Source organism: Sturnus vulgaris, chromosome 7, assembly GCF_052056855.1.
Source record: "Sturnus vulgaris isolate bStuVul1 chromosome 7, bStuVul1.hap1, whole genome shotgun sequence".
Lineage (NCBI taxonomy): Eukaryota > Metazoa > Chordata > Aves > Passeriformes > Sturnidae > Sturnus > Sturnus vulgaris.
This window is the reverse complement of record NC_142249.1, coordinates 14,340,086-14,365,231: the sequence shown is the minus strand read 5'-3', so window position 1 is coordinate 14,365,231 and position 25,146 is coordinate 14,340,086. Positions and strand designations below refer to the sequence as shown.

Below are 25,146 nucleotides of genomic sequence, written 5' to 3'. Positions count from 1 at the left end.
GCCCATGTCAGAGAACTTCACAGAGGGCTGTGTTCCATGGCAGGGACCCCACACTGGAGCAGGGGAAGAGTGTGGGGAGTCCTTCCCCTAAGGAGGAAGGATCAGCAGACACAATGTGTAATGAACTGATCATGACCCACATTACCCACCTACAGGCACTGCTCTGGAGAGCAGTTAGAGAACTTGGGAGTAAACTTAAACCTGAGAAGGAGGGAGGGCTGGGGGGAGGGTGTTTTAATATTTAGAGGTTATTTCTCATTATCCTACCCTTATTGACTGGTAATAAATTACACTAATTTATCCAAGTCTAGTCTGTTTTGCCTGTGATGGTAATGGCTGAGTGATCGGTCCCTGTTCTCTTGACCCACAAATCTTTTGTTTTCTTGCTCCTACCAAGCTGAAGAGAGGAAGGATAGAGAGGGTTTGGTGGGCACCTGGTATCCAGCCAGGGTCAATCCACCACAAACACACAAAAAAGCACGTTTTGTATGGGAACCTCAAAACTGCTGTAACTGCCAAGACTCTCTTCTCACTGCTGTTAATTAGTAACATTACAACAGCACTGACAAGCTCTTATATATTGCATGTAGGTGCTATCAAAAACCCAGCGCTGGTTAACAGAGTTACCACACTGAGCAAGCCAAAGTCTCAGCAAGTCAAACTCCCAGTAGCTCAACTTGCTCTAACCATCCTGTCAGCAGTAAGAACTGCCAGACAAACTGAGCTAGCTAGGACTTTCCCAATCAAATGGGTTTTGTTGGGGCTTGGTGAAGCTACTTCAGCACAACCAAAACATTTCTCAAACACCAGCTAAGCAAGGGTTCCCCAAAAGCCAACTGAATTCCCTGTTAACCAGTTGTCCTTTCCCCAAAAACCCAAACCACAGCAAAACTTGGGATAAGCAAAGTTCAGCTTAACAAAGCAGGAAGTTACTATGACTTGTGCAGACACAGAAAAGCTGACCACAGCCTTTATTATCACGTAAAGTGCTGTATCAGTCACGCCTTTCCTTCATGACTCTACAGCCTCACCAAGTAAAGGCAGAGGTGACTCCCGAACAGCTAGTCCTTTAAAGTGTCTGTCTTTTATGAAGCTATGCACAAAGTTATCATATTCATTCATAATGAGCAGTTCTGGCAGTCACTCATACAGATTTCTTACTGTAGACAAAAGCACAGTCAGAGCTGCCACAAATTCATATCTCCAATTTAGCCACACACCAGAACAAGTAGGGCTTGCTCTGCAGGCAGCAGACGTGAGCTGTGACTGGATCCTGTGGTTAACACAGCTCTGTCACTGGCATCCACAGAACCAAGGACTTTGGCTGAAGAGAGCTGGATTTATAGCTGCTCTATATTTGGACTCCCCAATAATGAAGAAAAAAACCCCAAACCCATGTATGAAACGTAATTTACACAGGATGAGATTCAGCTCCATTGGCTTCTTCCTTATACATGCAATTTACTTCCCAATAATATTGACTCAGGTAGAGTTCTTCCAAGACCTGAACTTTATCTATTACTGTTTTTCCAGGGTTCTGCTCATTAACTGAGATCAGACAGTCTACCACCTTGCTCACAGTCAGAGCACAGCAAACAGGGAATGCTTTGGCTTTTCTTAAACTGCCTGAACCGTGCAGTTGGAGGAAAAACACAAGAACTCTTTCACCATTTTATCCCCACATACATCCTGCTTTTGGACAGGGCACAAATTATTGCCCTGATCCTCCCTTCTAGCAGAAAACACACTCCATCCTAGTGGCCTCAGACAACATTTGTTCCTTTGCTGCTGAAAACAAAGATTTCCATAATTCTCCAACCTATTTCAACTGCCTGCTCCATAGACAGAATCAAAACCAGAAGTTATCACTGGCAAAGAAAAACTACCTGCTCTAATCATGAACCTTGACAGCTGAACCATTTCAAATCATATTAGAGGGGGGCAATTGTGTTTTGCCTTCACTGTGGGCTGCCTTTTATGAATTTGTTCACTCTTCCTCACCATACAACGAAAGTTTCATTCAAGTCAGTGCTTCAATGTTAAAAAGGCATGAGAAATTGCACAGAACTTTTTATGAAGACACTGGAGTCTCAGTTTCACTGTGCTTACTGCATGGTCAACCAAATCTCATAATGTCATGTCTCTCCTGGAATGACAGCACTGACTGACAAAGCCAGTAACAGGTTTGGAAGCAGCTGCCTTGAGCTCTTACATTTAGACCAGTGACACTGCTAGACATTTATGTATGCTTTGTGATGCTTTCCACTACCAGGAAAAAATGCTTATCTCTCTTCATATTAACAAGTGGAATCAAGAAGGGCCACCAATAATAAAGCAGGCCAAATACTCTAAAAATAAAGAATCAATTCAAGAACTTTAGAGTGTCATTTAATCTTGATTATTTTCGCTAAAACAATCTGTGAAAGTTCAACTCACTTTCAGTTTCAGGCTTTGATATTGATCAAAGTATTCAGTGAGCTCTAATCTGAATTACCTGAACTCTTTGCATCACACAGCTGCTATTTTTCATTGACAGCAGCATACATAACCAAAAGTAAGGTGTTGTAGGGAAGAACAGAACCATTCACTGATTTTTTTTTCAGAAGTGAACTACGATTTCATTCCTACTTCATATCTTTGTGGTTTTTTAGTTTTTCTATTTCTTAGGATAACCCCATAAATCTAATTCTTAATGCTGCAATTTTGAAAACATTTTATCTGTCCAGTCTCATGATAAATAAGACTCACAGAATTGATTCTTTTAAGGCACAAAATTACATACTTATACAGACAGTAACAAGATGCACCTACAGGCAATTAGAGAATTACCCATTTCTGACATAGGTCTGATGTTCACACTGGGTAAAATTTCTCCAGAATTATTCTTGCAAGACAGAGTCAGCTTGAATGTGCAGACCCTATTCTGAAAAGCACTTAAGTGCTACTGAATTCCCTGAAACAAATTTTCTGAGATACTTTTCAGCAAAAAAAAAAGAACTTCAGCAAATTCTCAAGAGTCTCTTTGAACTGTTTCAGAAGTGTGCATGACTCTAATGATAAGTTTCACTTATGCACGTACAAGAAAACATTTTTAATCAAGAATACTATCTTCTTAAGATCTTACAATAGTATTTCGTTCTTCTGATAATTCCTTTTTCAGTACTACATTAAAAAGTAAGTTAAAAAATGGGGTTGTTGTGGGTCTGACTGGGATGGAGTTAACTTTCTTCACAGCAGCCCACATGGTGCTGTGTTTTGGCTCTGTGGCTACAACAGTGCTGACAACACAGCAGTGTTTTGGCTACTGCTGAGCTGTGCTTGCACAGTGTCAAGGCCACCTCTGCTTCCCACTACACCCCCACAGCCAGGCTGAGGGTGGGCAAGAGGCTGGCATGGGACACAGGTGGGACAGCTGACTCTGAGTGACCAGAGGGATACTTCATGTGATGTATCCTCAAGTTCATAAATAAAATCTGGAAAAAAGGAAGAAAAAGATATTTTTGTTTTCAAGGCTGTTGTTTGGAGACTGGCTGGGCATCAGTCTGCCATCACCTGATGTGCAGTCTCCCTTGCTCTGCTTCTTTTTCACCCCCCCTGAGCCCAGCTATTCTTCACCTATTAAACTGTTTTTTAACTCAAGAGCTGCCTTTTGTTCTCACCATTTTCTCCTCCATCCCCCTGTGAAGAGTTGCTGCAGGGAGTGAGTTAGAAGCTGTGTGGGTGCTTGGCTGCTGGCCAGGGTAAACCCACGACTGCAAGTCAAATTAAAAACCCATCCCAGATTGGTGTACTCTCTTCTCAGATTGTGATCTACATTTTGCCTCAGTATTCAGTGTCTACAAAAACTCTCTTTCTCTAGATACTTGTAGGGCACTTTACCTCCAAACATCTGAGATGAGTATAATCCTCATCCCAATTTTACAATCTGAGGAAGCATTTGTTATTCTCATTCTGCTGAGGGGTAAAGAAGTGGAGATGACTACAGGAAAAGATTTCTAGAGTTGATTAAAAATTCTGGCCTCATTTGCAGAAAGAACATTTACACATAGCCATCTTTTAGAAGCAACCTGAAGCCTTGTCTGAGCTGAAAAACAATCCCTTTGCAAGTTTAAGAACTTTACTGACCTCCCTACTACTTCCCCTCCAAGTACAGGTTTCACAAAGACGGATCTTTACTAACAAGCCAGCAAGTTTCCTTATTCTGAGGGTCACAAGGCAAGTTTCTGGTGTGGAAGACCAAGTGCAGCTGAAAAATCAGCATCTTTCACAGAAATCACTGCTCATGAGAAATCCCTGTGCTTTGTAACACTGCTGACAAGGGTGGAGATGCTTCCAAGATATCTCGCTCTCTAGGCAGCCCATCTGTTTCTGACAGCTCAACTTCTGGTCAGCAACTGACCCGATGAGTCACTCTGCTTGTACTATACAGAGCTCAGAGCCAGACAAGCAATATTTCATCATGTACTTGGCCACACTTGTGATCAGCAGATGCGTAAGAACCACTCTGGGCACGTATCTTTTTCTTCTTTCCTTTGAGGAAGTCACACAGCTCACCACTACCGAGTTTAGCATGCTGAATTATTAACTACCAGACTGATTCTATGCAGCCACTCCCTGTGAGCTTCCCACTACCAAAAGCTCTGAAATTTTGCCATGTGGCAATTCTGTGTAAAAAGTGTGAAACAAAAAGGAAATCTTAAAGAAACAGCCTAACTGCCTTCACCACAGAAATGGTGCATGAAGTGAATAATGTGCAAATGAAATGAGTTCTCCTTCAATCTATTTATTAAAATGCCTGAGCATTTCAGAAACTTCAATACATAATCCTATTTATCATTCTGACACCCTTGCTTAAGTGCAGGAGTACTGCTACCTCATTTTACAGATTTAAAATTGAGAATTAGGTGATTCAGTGATGATTTCTCAGGAAGTCATTCATAAGGGACACAATCCAGGTGTCCTAAGCTGCAAGGAAACTGGAGAACCTTACAGATATTTGGAAAGTATCACCTCCATTAGAATTACACAGCAGGATGAGGTCATTAGCCCACTTGTTAGATTCAGGCTTGGAACAGACTCAGCTTATGGTTTTTAACATGCTGGACACAGAGAAACTGCCTCCTTTGGGCAAAACAGCAAAAAGAATTACTTGGTATGTTCAAATATTTTCTTCAGAACAAGTGACAAAAACCATGGGGTTTAGACCACCTCTAAAATTAGATAATTACAGAGACTCCCTTTCTCAATTTTGTAGTCTATATGTGTATGCCATTTTTTTTTTTAATTACTAGAAAGCTACTCTTTCCCACTACCCTCTGAACATCACTTTGGACTATACTTAGTGTGATATGACTTCAGAACACCAGTTCAGCAAAACTTTCAGCTGCAAACCATGCTACATCTTCACAGTGGTTCAAAAAGTTCCAGAAGATGAGGAGATGCTGAGGAGAAGCAGCAGGACCACACAGCTGGTCAACTTATGGACATAGAGAAAGAAGACAAAGGAGAGAAATTTCTACGGAATGGTGAATGATAGACTCTGGAGAGAAAACTGCCCCATCCCTGGGAGTGTTCAGGGCCAGGCTGGATGGGGCTCTCAGCAACCTGGGCCTAGTGTAAGGTGGCCCTGGCCACAGCAGGAGGCTTGGAACAAGACGATCTTCAAGGTCCCTTCCAACCCAAGCCACTCTGTGATTTCCACATGATTCAGCTTCCAAGTTGTTCAAACAGACTGCACTGCTCTGGTGAAAGCAGCCCCCAAAGTTCCCAGCTTCTTGTTCCTGCACTGACAGACCTGTCAGTAAAGAATCTTCCTATCTGAGTGATTAGCAAAGAGAAATAAAAAGTATCTTACCACTGCAAATGACTCCAGTTTCCGTTCCTATTTTTCTATCTTCTCCAATAGACTGTATCTCCTGCAGAAATAGTTGGAAGCTAAAAAAAAAAAAACAACAAAAAACCAAATACTTAAGTTTTTTCTTGATTTGCTTTACTGTCTTCTCACAGGAGACTTTTGTGAAAAAAACATCCTTCATTCCTTTACTGCTGTGGTCAACACGTGGGGGTGCCCTTACCTGTTTTACAGGGCTTATCTTTTCTAAGGTCCTCTCTTCACTGCCATGAAAGCTTAGGCCATCACCTAAGCCTTGCTGCTAGTACCATTCCTGACCACACATGAAATTCTCCCCTGAAACAAACCCATTTTTAAAGCACCTATTTTAAGCTCAAACTAGCCAGCACATGGGCTGTGCAGAAAGACAAATTTAAGCAATGAAAACTACTTTATCATTAATGCAAGAGAGCCATAGGTGCAAGTTACATGCAGCAGTTACTAATCAAACCCCTCCGAGCAGCACTAGTTTCACTGTGGTCATTCTCCAGAAACAACATTATCATCTCAAGAATACTAACTCAGATGAAACAAAGGGAAATCCAAAGAGTGACACCAGCATTTTGTTCACAATACCAGGCCTTTGCTGATTTGCATATAAATTTCAGAGGAATTGTCCCCAAAGTTAAAGACACACAACCACATGAAAAATTGAGTGTCTGCTTACATCCATACACAGATGAATGGAAACTGATTTCCCAATTCCATTAATGAAGGGAAGTAGTTAAGTTTTGTATTCTCTTGTGGAGTTGTGAGGACAAGACAGTCATGGTCTATAGTTTACCATGAATGCCAGATAGAAATTATTCCTCGTTGGAAGCTATTAAGTGAGTTGCACACTGGCCCTTGTTTGCTTTGGAATAAGATCTGTTTAGCAGTCCCTCAGCTAATCCTAAAAGAAATTGCAACGTTTCTGAACATCCTGACTGCTGAAATCAGCCTCTACTAAGCGCCACTATGACTGGATTGTCTTTACAGACAAATTTTTCCTTCTGTACTGCAAAATACTCACTTTATGTACAGACTAGAAGTGTGTGACTGCTGTCATATTTAATTCATTTTATCCTTAGTGAAACTAATTTTAGGCTGCAAAAGTCTTGTCAGCATCACAGGTTTTAGTTTAAAGCAAAGCAGAAAGCTTTTAATTGCTTCTGCATCCAAAACAGCCAGATGTTCCCTGAAGCACTTCACCTGGCAAAGGCTCCCACAACAAAGACCCTCACAGTTATGTCCCAAAGTCCATTACAATCTAAACACACATTTCTGCATGGCTTGCTGAGTCACAGTTATGTTCAAAATCAAAGGAATGAATAGAGCAATTTAAAATGTGATGCTTCAATGAAGAAATACAACTACTCACACATGTCAGTGTTAAAGAGCATTTCTGGGTGTTGGAATCACACAACAGGCACAGATCCATCAGATGAATAGAGGAGCTGGAAACCCAGTGAGGGAAGCATACCAAATTCCTTGTCTTTGGGCAGAATACCCCAACCAAGCACTGGGGAAGAGGCCAATGTGATGGTCCTACCAGGAGTTTTTTCTCTAGGACAAGCAAGGGCAGGATTTGGCTGTTTCCCTCAAAGGGATACAAGGAAGGGCTGAGAACTCATCCCTTTTGTACAGTGAGCACTTGAACCAAAACAGAGAAGACAGAGCACTCGTAACAGCTACTGCATTTCTTTCACCAACATACAGACATTTAACTCCTTCCAGTACTGCCTGTAGTCTGCAGAAAGTATTTTTAGGATTCAAACACAGCTAATCAGATCATGGACATTATTGCACTGTGGCACCCCAGTGATGATTCTTTTTTCTTGCATCACACCATCTGCTAAACCCCAGTTTTGATTTTTTTCAACCCAGGCCAGAGGAGAATCTTCTCCACTAGAAAACTAAAACCTGAAAAAGTCAAATGAGAAGAGCTTTATAACTTAAAAAATAATTTTTCCTCCTGCTCAATTAGTTCTTTCAAAAATTTCCGTGCTTTGGAATTTCACAAGATTTGAAGAAGAAAGTGACAGATGTCAGAATCCCATTTATTGATCAAGAAATAAGGTCACTGGTAAGAAATTATTCAAGCTAGAATTATAATTATTGCCCCTTGAGAGCTATTATTACAAACTATTTTAAAAGACAAAGGAACAAAAGCAAAAAAATTGAAGTCCAAAGTTCTTCTTTTGTATCACCATAAAGTAACAGAGCAGATAGCCAACTATACACTAAATGTAAAATTATAAACCCTCCCCATTTTACTGCATGCAGTAAAGATTTGTTCTTTCCAAGCAGTACCACATCTATCAAATTTGACCAAATAAGACAGATTTCCTTGAAAAAAATTAATTAATTCTACAGGACATCTTTCCACAGTTTGATCACCTTCCTAAATCACCATTTTGTCTTTACTCAATGGTCCATGACATGTTATCAAACAGTAAGCAGGAAAAAATGACTCAAGGGCAGAGAAAGGAAATCAAGAGTAAAGGCACAACAGTTAAAAGGAAACTTATTTCACTTAAGTATCATCACAGAAAAAAAACCTGTTGCTTAACATGCAAACGTTCAAGGTAATTTCCCATTATAATGCAAGGTCAATTGGTGAAGTGATTTGTATTCTCAAACAACAAAAAGACTCTGAAATAGGAAGGCGTGCTGTCACTCTGCAGGCCTTAGAATACAGACTGCACAACAGTGCCCATATTCCTCTGTGGCAGATCCATGGCTGATGAAGGCCATGTGCACGGAAATGACATGACACCTCCTCACAGAACCTTCAACACATTGTCCTCCAGTGCAGAGTATGAAGAGGAAAAAAGCAGAGCTTCAGATATCACATTACCAAACTGCACATCCACCAGAGCTCGGTGACAAACAACTGCACCAAAACCAACATAATCCCAAACACCTGCCAGGAATCAGTGCTACAGCCCTGCAGAACATACAAATAAACCAAGCATTTTAATCCCTCCCCATCTTGAGCTGTGACTGTTTCAACAGTTCCCTAATCCTAGTATTAATGTGATATGTGACAATAGAAGAATCAGACACGAAGTTAAATCTTGATTAGAACAGTCATTCAGTGTGACATGGCACTTAGTGAACCTAAAGAGCAGAATCAAAGCATAACATGAGCTATATAACACTCTAGATTGGAGTCCTCATCCTACAGGAATCTTTACTCTTCAGGGGAGCAAAACAAGGCCTTTGACCTCTTTTCTTCTGATGTCTAACCCTGACCACAGCCTTCACCTAGGATTTCACAACACACCCATCACACAGAAGAGCTCAAAAACTAACACTGCACTCTGCTAATTCCACTGTAGACCCACGAGCCTTCTAGACCCTAACAGCAAACATAACCTGTAATCCCTCCATTCCCAAGTAAATATCCTATACAAACAGGATCGGCACACCTGTGCAAAATACCATGCTAAATATATCCCATATTGTATATAACAACTATTGTAGCACTGCAATTAACTGAAAGTTGACAGAGTCTGTTAATAGTTTGGCTTCTGTCTTGGGTTGGCTTTTTGCTTATTTTTAAAAAATATTAAAAGCTAAGTTTACAGTGGAATCAGAGGCATACTGAGCAGGGATGAATGCTGACAACACAAGGAAACATTGGACTATAGAAAGCTAGCTTTTATTTCAGGATATTTCTTTGGTAAGGCCACTGATGGAACATCTAGGTGAGAAGAGTCAGCACAAGGCAGAAGATCTTTTGAATGTTGATACGAATAACTGCAAAGGCTATTTACATTCTGCTAGTCCACACACAAGAAAGTGAGATGTTGTGGATGATTATAGCACTTGGGTTTTTTTGGCCCTTTTCTGGGTTTTGATTTTGGCCTCGCTAGTAAGTCACATTTCCTTACCTGCCAATGCAGCTCTTTAGCACATGGAAAGCAAACCTCACTTCCTCTGACAGCCAGACCCTAAGACATCTACTCTCAACCTTATGCCCAACACAGACTGTAAGTTTTGATGCAGTCTATCAGGGTGTCTCCTTGTCTGTCACTGCTACACTTCAACAAGGTGGTAAGATCCTGTCAGTATCAATTAATAACAACTTCCAAAGCTGAACTCTGCCTGCCTTTAACCCAAGATGCTCCATTTTGTGCACTGCAGTTTCTAACCCTGGCCAGGGCATGCAGTGCAAGCACACTCCGCAGGATCCAGCTTTCAGAGGACAATTCACAGCGACATTTATAACAGGCACTTCTTACTGCAACAAAAAATGTGTATCACTGTAAAACAACATAAGGCTTTCTGTCTAAAACCATCTTCATCTGGTATTTGCCAGAGATTGTACAGCAGAAGAATCTGTTGACATTAGGATTGGGAAACAACCAAATAAAAGCTTCAGAACTGGACCACCTCTCATCTTAAAGCAGATTTCTGTTCAGTGACACAAGTCAGGCAATGATATCACAGTTGGGCAAATGACAGGATTCATGTTCAATTGTCTGCAGCAATCTTTATTTTCTTACCAGTGATCTATCATTATTTCAGTCTCTTACTCCTCCTAATGGAATGTCAGTCAACAATTTACTCCCAAAGCATTACGGGCCTACTCCAATTCCTCCTGACAGTACTGGAGCTGGAATAGATCCATAACACAGGCATAGGTGAGCCAGATGACACTGGAAATTTAACTTCACACCATTAAACACCTAGTATCTCACAAGATGAGAAATTTCTCCACTGCTAGAAGAACTGGACCAACTGGAAGCCTAAAATGCTTAGAGGACTGAGTTTTGTCCCCACTGAAGCACAAGTTCTCAGACAATGAACTTAGGGCAACACTTCCAAGTTCTACTTCCCACAAGAACTGGTGTCTGCTTCACATACATAACATACTTCTGATAGATGGGGATAGTTTTTTCCACAGCTGGGAATGTTTCACTTGGATGTGTTTATCTTTCCTCAATCTCTGTCTGACTCATAGGTATCTTCATTTATTTTTGTTTTCTCCACTCTCAGAAACCAAGAGGGTTTTGATAACCAACTGTACCATAACCAGGTAAACTGTCTATGACCCTAGCAGATTTATAGAAAGCCCTCTTCACTAAGAAACTCACCCACAATTTCCCAAAAATGCCTTATTTTAGGAGTTAACTTCATGAAAAGCAACTTAAACGCATTTGTTACACAGCAATAGAATAACCATTATCTATCTCAGTCTCAAAGCGATAAAAAATGATACCTTTCATTTTGCAGAATTCTTTGGTGGAGCAGGGATAGCAACAGAATAGCTACTCAGACATATATGCTATAATCAAGTACTCAGAGAGTCTGTGTACTTTGTCAAGATCAGCTAATTGAAATTATGATGAGAATTTTCCCTGAAACACATAAGCCCACACGCCAAAATTATTCTCCTTAAGGGCAGGTGAGGACTTCTGAAGCTACATTTGGAAATATTAAAAAAAACTACATGCCATCCTTAGCCAAATAGTTAGGATAGCTCATTATCATCATTACTAAAGAAAATACTTCCTAACGTATTCCAAGCTAAGATTTGCGTGCTCTTCCCTGCCCTGCCCTAAGGATGCAGATAAAGTCTACCTGAGAAGGTATCCCAGCTGGAGTTATCAAGACTGGCTGATGATAGAAGCCATAACTTGTCAAGATTTCAGTTTCTGAACTTGATGAGCTTGTGCTGAATCCTAGAAGTTGTTAAAAAAAAACATATTTAAACAGAAAGCCTTTGGGAGTAGCCAAGTGGAATAATTGAGGAAAAAAATTACTATTAAAGAAGCTGTCGAGGATTTACAATTCTGTTTTGTTTGGATCTGTACAGTAGCCTAGCCCATAAATAGAAATCAGGTAGATTTTTTTTTTTTTTTTTACATTTGCTTTACTTCCTTTATTTGAGAGTTGTGGGAATTATGGTAACCAAGCAACACCACAAACCTGGAAAGCCCTAGTTAAGACAATTGCTGATACCCTGATGAGCCAGGATGTGTTCAGTGCCTAGAGGAGCCATGGGTTCTCCATTTCTGTACACTCCAGGGGCCACAAGATTCTAAAAAGAGTAAGAAAAATATTCTGTACGATCTGTGGACTCTCCATGCCTCAGAGTGAAAATTGCCTGCCTCTGCAATGAATTTTGCTGCCACTTGGGAGTCCACTGTGAGTTTTACTTGCCACTTTAGCAAGGTCTATCTGTCAGGAGAGCATCCCCTTACCAAGGCTTGGGAACTCAAAAATAATGAGTCTCAGACAGCATAACTGTGAAGAAATTAAAAATAACATCCATGGATTTATTAGAAATATCACTGTGAATCCATGTAAATTTGAGTATGTTCATTTACACAGAACAAAACCTTCTAACTAAATGTTGATGATAAAAAGTGTTACTAAATTGGAAAAAAAACCAAACCGTAATGTTATTTTCTGGTCAGAAAACCACATCAGAACAATCGAGCATTTTACAGCTTCTGCAATGAACAACAGCTGAAATAACTCATTTTCCATGCAAGTGCAATCAGCATTATTTTCAAACTGGCACATCCTCCATGTAATCAGTCTTCAGCCTCCCAAAAGAAGGAGAGAAGCTTCTGATGGAAGCAGTACTTCTCACTTTGCACACTTAAGCAAAATCAGTTGTGTCCTCACTCTATCAAATGGTTTCTATTTAGCATTTTATAAAACAATTTTTTAAACTGCTCCAAAACAAAAGCAGACATTTTCTTAATAGCAAAGTCAATCTATACATTTTTATACAAACATTTCAAGACATAATCTGAGAAAGAAAAGTATGCAAATGATGCTTTTTTAAAAAGTTAAAATTATTTGGTTATTCAAATAAGCAGAGGCAGAGAAAATATGTCTGAGTGCATGTGCTTTAAAGTGAATGAGGGGCTCTTTTAGGAGACAAAGGGCGACTACTGCACACAACCAGTGTGTGGTGGATCCATCAAAGCTGTGGATATATGCTGCCATTCAGCAGACAGCACCTTAGTCTCACAGGTAAGACAGTGAGATCAGTACCAAAAGCATGACAGCCCAGCTACAGCAGATGTGTGCTTATGACACACAGTATGCAGGTACTGGGAGTCACAGAGTGCATTAAATTAATTAATTTAATTCATTAGCTCAACCCTGTGGAACAGGTTTGAGCTTTTCCTCCTACTGACATCCAGTTGATATTAGATTTTATTGTGCAGTACCCAGTATCAAAGATTACAATCTTAAATAAGTATTAAAATCACCAAAAAGCCCCAAGTAGAGACCACATCTAAAGATGTGCCCAGAAAGTTATACTGGGACACACACATAAAGGGCCTTCAGGGAACTTGGTCTACTGCCACCATTGCTGGGCTTCTGAAAAAACATCACACCACTACTGTGAAAAGTAGAACTGTGTGTCAACACAACGTCATGTGCTGAGTGTGCCTTTGTAACAGTGCAAGTGGGTGAGGTTCAAAGAATGGAGTACCTCCTGGGAACCTTTATCAGGAAGTAGCCCAGCAGAGGGATGTACACTCTGCATCACCCATTGGAGGAGGCACTGCATCCTTTAGAAAGAAAGCACCATGCCAGGGCCCAGCATGGCAGCAGCAATGGATCCTCAAGTCCAATTCCACTTCACTCCATCGTCATTGCCTTGGTGTGTGGACAAGAGGAGGATTAAGAACTCCCAGACTGTCATGACCTAAGCAGTTTCACACTTCTCTCCTTCCTCAAAGTCCTTTAAGAGCTGAACACAACCATGAGGTATATTTGTACAGCACAGAGATTAGATATATTCTTTCTTATATAAAACTCCAATCCTTCTCCACCTAGAATGGAGAAATACTCTTGTCTTGTGCGTTCAGATTCTAAGAGTGGGATCATACTGAACAAAAATAAAGGATGAAATCAATTTACAAATGTAAATATAACTCTAGCCTCTTTTGAAGCTGTAATAGGAAGGAAGAGCAAAATTACCCAGGGGATCTTGGTCAGACTCAGCCATGAGTGTAAATGAGATCTCATTCCCATGTGGTATTTCACATCACAAAGGAAAACACAGAGTTCTCACAGCCCTGAGACAGAAGGTTCCATGAAACAGTAATTTGTTCATCAAAGCAGCCTTTTCATGGCATTGACATACACATAACAAAATAACACCCAAAGTTCTAAAGCAAATTTCTCACGCTGGAACTTCTTTCACTGATGATTTAGATTATTTCGGCCTGGGCTTCAGATGAAATGCTTGTGTCAGCATTTTAGTTATGAAGGAATCTGGGTAAAATAAAGCAAAAATACAGTGTGGTTTGCTATTCCACTAGTAAGTTTGTATAAAAGCAAGTAAGTGCTGGTGCAAATCTGGAATGCCTTTAGGGAACTCAGATAAACCCTTTGTTCAAGCAAACTAGAGTTTGCCTCAGTTTATTGGCATAGCATCTTCTATATGGATCATTTATTCTGAATTCATGTCTGCATTTACTTTCCTAGGAACAAACATGCATTTACTGCTGACACAGAGCCTCAGCAATTGATCTATGACTTGGCACCTCTGCTCCAAGTGCCTTTGAGATACCAAGAGTAAAGTTTATTCCAGTAATAACCACACACCCACAAGACATGGTCTGAATATTTTCTACTAAAAAAAGTAATATCCCATTTAATGACAAAGTTGCATAGTAAACATTACATGCATGCCACGTGGCTAAGCTACCATCTCTAGCCCAACCTCTCCTTTGCAAATTATCGGTCTTCTGTTTGTTTTAGCTTTGCAAAGTTATAGTACATTGATGGTATTTATTTTTCCATTTTATTTCCTAAGATATTTGCAGTTTCAGTAAAAGAGAGGAGTGGCACACAGTAACTACAACCTATCTTCCTTGTTTCCAAGGTCTCCTGGCTTTCACAGAGGGACCTGCATGGTGGGGGCTCTGTTCAACATCACCCATAACTCTGGTCCTTGGTATGAACAACTGAAGCTTTCACATGTAAGCAAATCCCTCAACATCCATAGCTGCAGATTTCAAACATGCACACTGCCCAACCACCTCATGTTAACCTTGATCACCAATAAATTAAATACTAAAATTTTCTCAGCCACCTCAGGACATAAGTACATTTCTTCTAGTGAGTTACCAAAGTCATGAACTTGAGAAGCCAGACAAGCAGCTCCAGGTAGATGTTCAGGAATACCACACACTGTAAAAGCTGAGGATTAAAAGCAGAATTATCAAAGTTCAAAATAAGAGCGAGATGATTATATATTTTCACAGAGTCACATATTGGGTAAGGTTGGATGGGATGGCAGTAGGTCATCTGGACCAACCTCCGTGCTCAGGCAGGGTCATCCCAGAGCACATTGCACAGGATTGCATCCAGACAGTTCCTGAATATCTCCAGGTATATTGATTATCTTCCTGGGAAACCTGCTCCAGTGCACAGTCACTCCCACAGTTAAGAAGTTCTTCCTTATATTAATAAGGTGGAACTTTCTGTGGTTGTGTTGCTGGTTGCTCTTTGCAGGTAGGGGGTTTTAAACTGTAATCCATGAACAGATACCTTTCCACCTTTGTATTAACACAGATAGTCAATGATTTCTGGTCTCTCTCTTCATGTGCTCTATTTTGCATTTCAAGTAATGGCAGATTCCTTCCCAAAGCTCTTTGATCAGTATTGGAAAACGAAAATATCCAAAAACATAAGAGTCCTTGAGGCCCCTTCCAGAAAAAAATCCCAAACGAGCATAAGGCAAAGCCTTTTATGGAGTCTGGTACCAAATTTGTTTAAAGATAAAATCCAACAAAACCAGCACACTCACCAACAGCCCTTGCAAAGCAGCCCAGCTGCCAGCTGGCAGCAGCTCCAGCAGTTCCCCATGTCGGCCAGAGGCCTGGAGAAGGAATGCAGCTCTGCAGGACCCTCGCTCACTACACCAGGGGAAGCATCTCACCACACTCCAGCCTTAGAGACTGACACTTCAAAATGAGTTGTCCTTGCCCAGGTCTTTTGGCACTGCAGAAGAACAGTCCTTGCTATCACATGTTTGACCATTTCCCTCTATTGAACCACTTCTGCAGAGCTGGGCTCTGACTTCACAGCCAGCTCAGTGAGGATGGACAGCCTAGGAGGTCAAGTTCAGCCCAGAATAAGTACCATACCACGGTACAAAATGTCTGTTTTTTGTCATCAGTAACAGCAATCTTGAGGTTTTTCTTTCTTAATTCACAGAAATCTCTAAACGAGGCTAAGCAGCTCTCTAGATGGAAGAAGATATTATTCACTTAAAATAGTGAACAGTAGTTTAGAAGTATGCCATTCGGTTTAACTAATGAATTTACATTGCTGCATTCTTTCAATATGTGGCAACAATGCTAATTACTAACCATTTTGCAGTTTAATAGACCTTGCAACTACCAGGTGATCCCTCTTTTATTTAAAAAGTCCCTTGTTACAGCTGAAGAAATCATGCTTTGCTTTTTAGCAATTCTCACTAAAATGCTTTGGAAGACACCATCATTCACTTACAGGCTGATGTTTAGAGGACCTGACTGTACACAACTGCAATTATAACTTCGGGCACTCAGTATCTCTGGAAACCAGACACTGGGACAGCAATTCAAAATTTCTAACATTTCCTCATCTGTAATGCACAAAACAATCTTGGTTGTACACAGGTAAAATTCAGAGAGGGGAGTCAGGTGTTAAAATGCTAATCTATCAACTTCATCCCAGAAGCAAAAAAAAGGAAACCCATCATTCTTGACCAAGAGACAACAGAATGGGTTGGGTTGGAAGGGACCACAATGGATGCTCCAACCTCTGTTCAAACAGGTCTGGACAGCTCTTGAATATCTCCAGTGAAAGAGACTCCACACCATCTCTGGGCAATCTGTTCCAGTGCTCAGACACCACACAGAGAAGAAGTTCTTCCTCATGGTCAGGTGGAACTTCCTGTGCGTCAGTTTCTGCCCATTGCCTCCTGTCCATTGCTCAGCACCACCAAGAAGAGCCTGTTCCACCCTCTCGGGACTCTCCCTTTAGATATTTATACACATTGACAAGGTTCCCTTTCAGTCATCCCTTCCTTGCAATCCTTGTTGTACTCATGGCAGTGCAATGGATGAATTTACATACACGACCATCCCCTGCCAGATTATGCAACGGCAGAGTGACTTCCCAGACTGCCAGATCATGGAATCACAGAATGGTCTGGGGTAGAAGGGATTTTAAAGTTCCAACCCCCAAGCCACAGGTAGGAAAATCTATCACTAGATGAGGTTGCCCAGAGCCTCACCCAAACTGGCCCTGAACACCTCCAGGGATGGTATCCACATCCAAACAGCTTTCCTTGTTCAGAACTTCCTTAGTTTTGTAGGCTTACTCGCTTTACTACAAAATAAAGTACAACACTTCCCATTATAGAGCACCCTCCATCCTGAAACACCCTGTGGAACTGGAACCCTCTCCCATAACAGTCAGAAGTTTCAGGACTGAGCACTCCACGGAACAAAGGGCAGCACACTGCTGCAGCCTGCCCCACGGCTGGCTCTCATGTCATATTCTTGGCTAATGACATAGAACCAAACTCCAGCTCTTATCAAAGTGCTGTAAAACTGCCAATACATGTAGAGATCTGACAGGATCCTAGTTCGAAATATTTCTTTACCAGAAACTCAGTTTCAGAGGACTTAGACTGCTCCTGTTTCAGACATGTGAAGGGTTTGTGTCTTTCACAACAAGAAAAATTTGTGAGGCTACCAGCCACGCTATGATGAAAACCCAATAGCACACAATTTCATCTTGTATCAAAAAGCCCCATCTTCCTCTCCACTAGGGCTTCTTCCAGCCACTACCTTCTGCTCTCTTCACAAGCCTACAGGCACTTTTCTTACATAGCAGCTGCTCTCGTTCATCTGTATTTGCCTCACACTTCAGATCTCTTCAGGGTACCTCTTGCCCCACCTGCACTAGAGCTCTGTGAACCTGACAGCACACATCTGATCTTTCCTTACATTTCAGACCTGGCTGCCTTTCTGCTAGCCAGATGAATTATCTAGTCCTTTTTGGCTTCCACTGTGTTTGTATACAACATAATTTGATTATTGTAGAGGAAAAAACCCTCAAGAATTTTAACGAGAAGTAAGTTTCCTTCTTTCATCTTAGTAACAAAGTGTGTGCAGGACATGGGAGACCTCAGTAGCTGTGGGTAGATGATGAAGCTTCTCTGCACCTTAGACTGTACAGGGTATCTCCACATCATCCCTCACCCCAACATACCCAGCTCAAGGACTACAAGCTCCAATTCTAACACCAAAGCACAACGCCATGACAGCACCTTAACAAACCAGCCAATTCAGAACAATTTCTAGCCAAAACTAAGTTATTAACAGCAAAGAGAAACACAGAAAAAGCAACATTTCATCTAGACCTTGTCCTAAAGATCACTAAATCAAATTCTACACTGGCTAGTATCACTGCATAAGATAGTTATTCCCTCAGCAACACAGAAAGGAGAAGTCCCATAGTGATGACATTTTGGGACTTGTAGGTTTTGCACTGCTACCATAAACCACAGCTTCTGAACAAATTCCAACTGAGAAGTGCCACCACACCCAAACTGCATGTGCAACGGTTTTACTGCATTTAATTTTACACAGAGAACCATACACAGCACTGTAATTTAGATACTAAAAGAGAATAACTTAAGTGTAGTGCAGAAGAGGAAGCCACAAACTGGATGTGCGTAGGACAGTACATACTCAAAGCTGGTTCTGCTAAGTAATTTAGTCTGAAACAACCATTTGAGTATGTGCTTGAACTTCCAGTCATCCAGAGCCCAAATACTCTTTGTGGTCAGCTGTACCAAACCAATAAGAAAGTCTCAAGTCTTGATTTCCACTATGAACCACTCTTCTGCTGCAATGAAAGCCAGGTGTGACCCTCAGCATTCAAGCAGACACTCCATGGTTGAACCTTCAGGGCAAGTACTGCACACATTTCTAAGAAAATCAGCCAGATCCTGAAGAGCTATCTTCATCTGGAAATGTCTCACAGCACCAACAATATCTTTTGGTGGTGTTCCAGGTAAGAGTCAGTCAAGCACCATAAATTCTTGCATTGATTTTACACAAGGTTGGGCCAACAAACACCAGTGTACCTACCCCAAACACAAACTGTTTATTTTGAAATGCTGCCAGGCAGATTTGATTTCCCAGCACAGAAAGATAACTCCGTGAGACTGAACTGTCAATGCAACAGCGGCAGCAGCTTCTTGAATGCCAACTCAAAACACACCCACAACCTTCAAGGCTAGTCACCTTGCAAGAAATCATGCTCACAGTTCACTTGGCTATGCACAGCACAAACAGATAACATTGCTCAACTCCACCCAGGACATTAAACAGCATCAACCCTCTCAGAAACACAGTTCATGGCAGCATCAGGCTTAAGTTGCCACTCAAATTAAAAAAAAAAAAAAAAAAAGAAAAAAGAAAAAAAAGGAAATAGTACAGTCCTTCAGTCAAAGAAAATCAAATAAAACTGCACAAGTTCACACATACCAAAATCTGTCCCCAACTCCGAGTAGCAGCACACTGGTATTCACAAACAGGTGAGGCTTCTTTGCCATTTGAACTCTTTATCTTTCCAACACTTGGGAGATTAGATTCGTCAGCAATTTAAATACTGGACACAGTACACTACCATAGGCATTTTTTTCAGCTAGCAAACCACTCCAGAGAGTACTGAAAGGCCTATTATGAAGGCCAATTGCTATCCTTTTCTTGAATGACCACATGAAAATCAGTGACTGTTCCACAATGGTTTGAAAGGGCCTTTTGTCTGGAGGAAAGGACAAGGAGTCACAAAGTATTGCAGATTCATTTGTAACTCACAGCTTTTGAAGAAACTGCAGAGCTTCAGTTAAAAGCAAACCAAGAAAAGAACAAGCTTTGAAAATGTTATGCCACAATCCTTTCCTGCTATGTACATGCAGAGCATATTTTTAGTCTCTTTTGTATTATAAAAAGATGGGCTGGCATTCTATATTATTGTTGTTTTACAAGAGAAGCTTAAAACACTTGCAGAGTTTTGACTTTATTCCCAAACCCTAATTAGGGTCTGCAGCACTATTGTATAAACAGAAAATCATCAGGAGCTTTTTCTGGTACAACATCTAGTAAAAGTGTAATTGTTCTGGGATAATAAGTGAAACCATTGTCACTGTTGCTTAATAATCACTTCAGTAATTGACCAAATTTGGCATTACCCATAAAATATAAGATGGCCAATTCAAGAAAAAGACTTCTTTTATACTGAGAAACCAGTATTAGACTCTAATTTTGAAGTCTGTTTCTGAAGTCCCTCACAAAAAAAAAAAGTTAATTACATCTGCCAACAATTTCCCAGAAGAAAAAAATGTTTTACTTCTCTGCCTACCCCAAAGACACTTCAGTGCCCAGACTTTACACGCAAAGGCACACACACATTCAAAATGGGACTTGCACACATGATTTCACTACAGTTTCTAAACAAGCTTCACATGGACAAACTTTCAGCAGGAATGACGGTGGAAGCTAACAACTTAAAATAGATTTCTTCTAACCCATACCCAGAACTAGGGAATTACTGCACTTCCATTCAGAAATAAGAGTTACAGCTGACAGGTTTGCCCTCTTCCTGGTATGTTCCACCCACATATGAAACTGAACAGTCAAAAGTGTCAGTTTTCACTCCCCAGCTCCTTGCCACATCCCAAAATTTATATTCCTTGTGCCCCCACAATGGCACCGAAACCAAACAATGTATTTTGCACACACCATTGGTCAAGGTGGCAGTTACATTTAGCTCTTCTGACCACCTTATCAAATTACCTCAGGCAAGGAGCTGGTCCTTGGAATGCTACAAGACTGTACAAGGGCCAATATTTTTGCTGTAGGAAGCAGCCACGACGCCACTCCCATATATACATCGGAAGTGAAAGTCCTGCCATGACAAATACACCCCCAAGGTAACTACACACCCCCTCACCTCATACTCTTCAAAACAAGAGCTTACTGTTCTGAGGATTGTAATGAGACTCTTGCCAATGCAAAGTAGAAGCTAAACAATGCCGCACGTATTGAAGCTCAAGGTGCTCAGAAACCCCCAGGGCATAGAGGTGTGACGTGCAAAGCCCCCTGTTAATCTCAGTGAAATCCAGGATCCAAATTCTTTGATTCAATAATGATATGGAGCAATGCTTTCAAACAACTTTTAACAGGAGAAGGTGCCCAGTCTAAAATAAAGGTACACCACTACTGTTTCTTTTTATACTAGAAGAAGAAAACTGTGAGAAAGCTGGTGAAGCATTTGAAGAAGGAAAGCAGAAGGAACAGAGAAACTGAAGCATTAGAACAGTGTAGAAAAACACAGAGGAGAGAGTAGCACCAGACAGGAGCCGTATTTCTCAAGAGTAATGTGGACAATAAAATCTGTGATACTAGCTACAAATCAACTACAATTAACAGTAAACTGTTTTTTTCTTCCCTAGCTCTTCGTGCAAAGTCTCACTGCCCTTTGGTGTTCTGCTCCAAGTCATTACACAGCTTTACTTTTATCCTCCAGCGCACAGTGAAAACTGGAGTTTGACCTTTCCTTTAGATTTGTAAAGTACCACAGCAGATTGTTCTGAGAACATAACTGAGGTGGGTTTTTTTGTATTCTGCATGACTAATACTGCTAACAGTATCTAAAGACCTCTAGGACGTGGCCTCCGAGAACACACCAGGAAACACAGTCCTTTAAAATGACAACAGATGCCATGAATGTGGGTGAAAAGGTTCTCAAATATAAGTTTATGGGAATTAATACCAAATACAGGCTGTCTACAACTGCTGACAGGCACAGGTTTGGTACGCCCATGATTGCTGGGGGCAAAACTTGAAGAAAATATAAAACACATTGTAGGCCACTGGGAACTTTGTACTTTCTCTTAAAAATAAGCCTGAATCAATTTCAGTTCCAGACAAACATTTCCTTAAAATTTGGGAAACAGCAAGAAGGTGTCCTGACATAGCCTTGTTTCCGTTTGTTAGAGCAAGAAGGACTAGATAAGAATAACTGATCCACATTCAGAACCAGACTTCTCTCAACACAGAAAGATGCTTGTGTTCAATTTTTAGGCTCATTACTGTTTGTCAGACAACACAATAATTTTCAAGCACATTTCTTCTCAGGCATCTGCCTGGGCATAAGGGCTGTGGAAACAGACCCTTCACTTAAGAATAACCCTGAGGACATTTTGAAGGGTACTTAGTTTAATTCATCTTAATCATAGTACTCTTTTATGCGGTAAATTTCCCGGAGTTGTGACCTTACCTCCTTACACAGTTATACAGCACCTGACACAGTACAAGCCTTATCTTGATTAGTGTCTCATTACATTTAACAGATCCTGCTGTTCTCAAAGGGCCAAACTCCTTCCACTTCCCTAGCACAATTAGTGGGAGAACACTCACAGCCTAGTAGCAGTGTTCAGCTCCAGCAGTTTGTGATGGCGCCTCACTAAATAAATCAACCAGTTCTGACCTGGAAATCATTCTGCATTTGCACGGTTTGAGTGCATTCACAGAAACAACTGTGGCAAGGGCACAGTGGCCTGCTCACAGCAGCTTGAAGACACTAGTTAGTGGCATTCAACAGGTTGCCATCCAGGATTTCTTTCATGGACAGTGCAAATACATTCCTAGCTAACCTGATATTCTACGTGCAGCAGCCTTTTCCTCTTTCTGTATAGAAAGTTTTTAGTTTACCTTCTTGAATCATCATGTTTTGGAAAATACTTTATAACTGCATCAAGGGCTCAAAGGAACAGAAGAAAAATGCCTCTTACATATACTGGTAATTCAAATTTAAAGGTTAACAAAACTAAATTTCCACAGAAGATCATTAGTTGCCTTGAAGCACATTTTCAAGCTGAAATCAACCAAATCAATCCAGTGGAATGTGACCTGGAATAAAACAGATGGATTTTCTGTGGTGCCTCTTAGTTCTCCTAAAGAAAACAAATCTGGTAGTACAAGTGATTCACATCTCCAAGTGATGAGACTAAGGGTGGGGAAGGAGCTTACACTATTAATTTACAGCTCAACAAAGGAGGCATTGCGTTCTGATAGAGAATAAAAGAGTACTGCCAGCTGCCACTGCTTATCAACGAATTCCATACCTACTAATTTTTTTTTATGCATAGCAAAAAAGACAACAAAGACTTAAAAAACCCAACAAACCCTAAACCAAACACAAAATCAATAACAAAAAAACCAACCCCATCATCTTGGCGGTCTTTTATCTTGGCAGAGATAAAGAAGAACGCCAAACGGGTGGATTTATACCGAAAGAGCAGCCGAGGCACAGCAAGCTCCGTGCCTACCTTGCGGTGTGGCAGCGCCGGCAGCAGCGCTCACAGCCGTGCCGGAGCCCCCGGCGGCCGTTCGGGACCGAACGCTCCGCAGGCTCAGCGCGCCGGGCACGGACGGCCACGCTCGGCGACACTCGGCTCCCCGGGCGCGCAGTTAATCATTCATGGCCGAGGCTGTTACCGAATAGCCTTGAGCAGCCCAGCCCAGCCCCGCTTCGGCTCCGGAGCGGCGGCCGAGGGGGAGCGGCGGCGAGCGGCGGCGAGCGGCTCCCGGGCGCTGCCGGAGCGGGTCCCGGCGCACGCCAGGCGGGCTCCAGGGAGCGGGGCCGGCCTGGCTGCGGTCCCCGCGCCGCCAGGAGGGGCCCACCCGCAGCCGGGGCTCGGCGCCGGGACCCGAGGCGACAGAGCAGCGGGTGGGGCACCGCGGCGGCCGCACCCCTCCCTCCCCGGCACCCCTCGGCACGAAACTCCCCGTGGTCCCCCGCCGCCCCGCGCAGGTGCCGCTGAGGGGAGGCGACGGCGGCGCCTTACCTGGTGCGGCCGCGGCGGAGGCCGAGGAGGGGCTGGGGCCGGTGGCGGCCGTGGCACCGCCGCCCTCCCGCGGACACGCCTCGCGCCCCGCCCCGCGCGCCAGCACCGCCCCCGGCCCGCCCCGGGCTGGGCTCGGGGCCGGGGGCGCCGCCGGGCGGGAGCGGCTGGACGGGGACGGGGCCGGGGCGAGGCCGCCGGAGGCGTCGCTGCCGCAGCGCTGTGTGGGGCCGGGGATCTCGGTGCCGGCCCCGGGCAGTTGTGAGGGGCCGAGGGCGGCCCCCCGGCCCCAGGGATTGGCTTCGGCCCCGGGCACATGATTTACGTGTACCCCGCTTGCCACGCACGAATAAAACTCCCACGACGCGCAAGGACAGCGCGGGGCCTCACTATTCACGAACTTCTCCGCAAGTGAAAGTAAATAGGCGGCATCAGTCATGGCCAGCAGATGAATTTCAGCCTCGAGAAGAGTGACCGAGAGGGGACTTCATTAATGCGTATAAATATTTAAACGGGGAGGGAGAGTGTGTGTGCTAAGAGGATGGGTCAGGCTCTTCACGGTGGTGCTGTGCAATAGGACAAGAGGCACCAGAAAGCGATGCACAGGAAGTTCCACCCGAACATAAGAATTTCTTCACTGTGCAGTGACCGTGCATGGGAACCAGTTACCCAGAGGATTTGGAGTTTCTCTGGAGATACTCAAGAACCATCTGAACACAATCCTGTGCCTGGTGCTCTAGGATAACCCTGCTTGAGCAGAGAGGTTGGCCCAGATGACCCGTCCAACCTTACCCATTCTGTGATGCTGTAATTCTCTATGAATACTCGTGGCAAACAATGATAATATAAAAATTTACCACAAGTTTTTCAGTAATCAGTGTTTTAAAATACCAGTTGAAAGGTGCATGCAAATTACAGCCAGGATTATTAACACAAAGATTAAAGAAGCAATAAATACTTAAACACTAGAATGCAGAGGTACAACCGTACACTTGGAACAAAAAAAAAAAACAAAAAAAACCACCAAAAAAACAAACCAAAAACCCCCTAAAATTCCATAAACAATTACAAACTGGCTTTACTATCGCATTGGTGTCTTACCCTGTCCCTTAACCCAAACACCTATCAGTTCTCATTTTTGTTAGCAATGATTGCCACAAGTACTGGAAAACCATGGTGTTTCCTGTCTACATGGTTGCATACCTCTTTTCCAGCTAGCACAAATGGGACTTTCTTGGTCATACCATACCTCTGCTCGACTCCCTCCCCTCAGCCAGGAAACAAACTTTCACCCTCACAGTTCAGAGGCAACACTCGAGCCTCACTGTTTCCAACTAAGGATTCTGAAATTGCTGCACTGAAAATCTTTCAAGCG

The 25,146-nt window shown here is 42.3% G+C and overlaps 1 protein-coding gene across 3 annotated transcripts in view; it reads right to left on the bottom strand.

The window, feature by feature from the left end:
• SPATS2L (spermatogenesis associated serine rich 2 like) overlaps positions 1-25,146 on the bottom strand; it is a 144,985-nt gene that overhangs the window by 54,545 nt on the left and 65,294 nt on the right. Inside the window, exons 1-2 of one of the 3 annotated variants that reach the window (XM_014879420.2) lie at positions 23,775-23,851; positions 5,855-5,934 (exon numbers count right to left, since the gene is read on the bottom strand). The gene's annotated coding sequence lies outside the window, so the exon portion shown is untranslated. Of the gene's footprint in view, positions 1-5,854; positions 5,935-23,774; positions 23,852-25,146 lie in introns of those variants that run through there. The other 2 variants (XM_088167825.1, XM_088167826.1) reach the window with 2 other exon arrangements.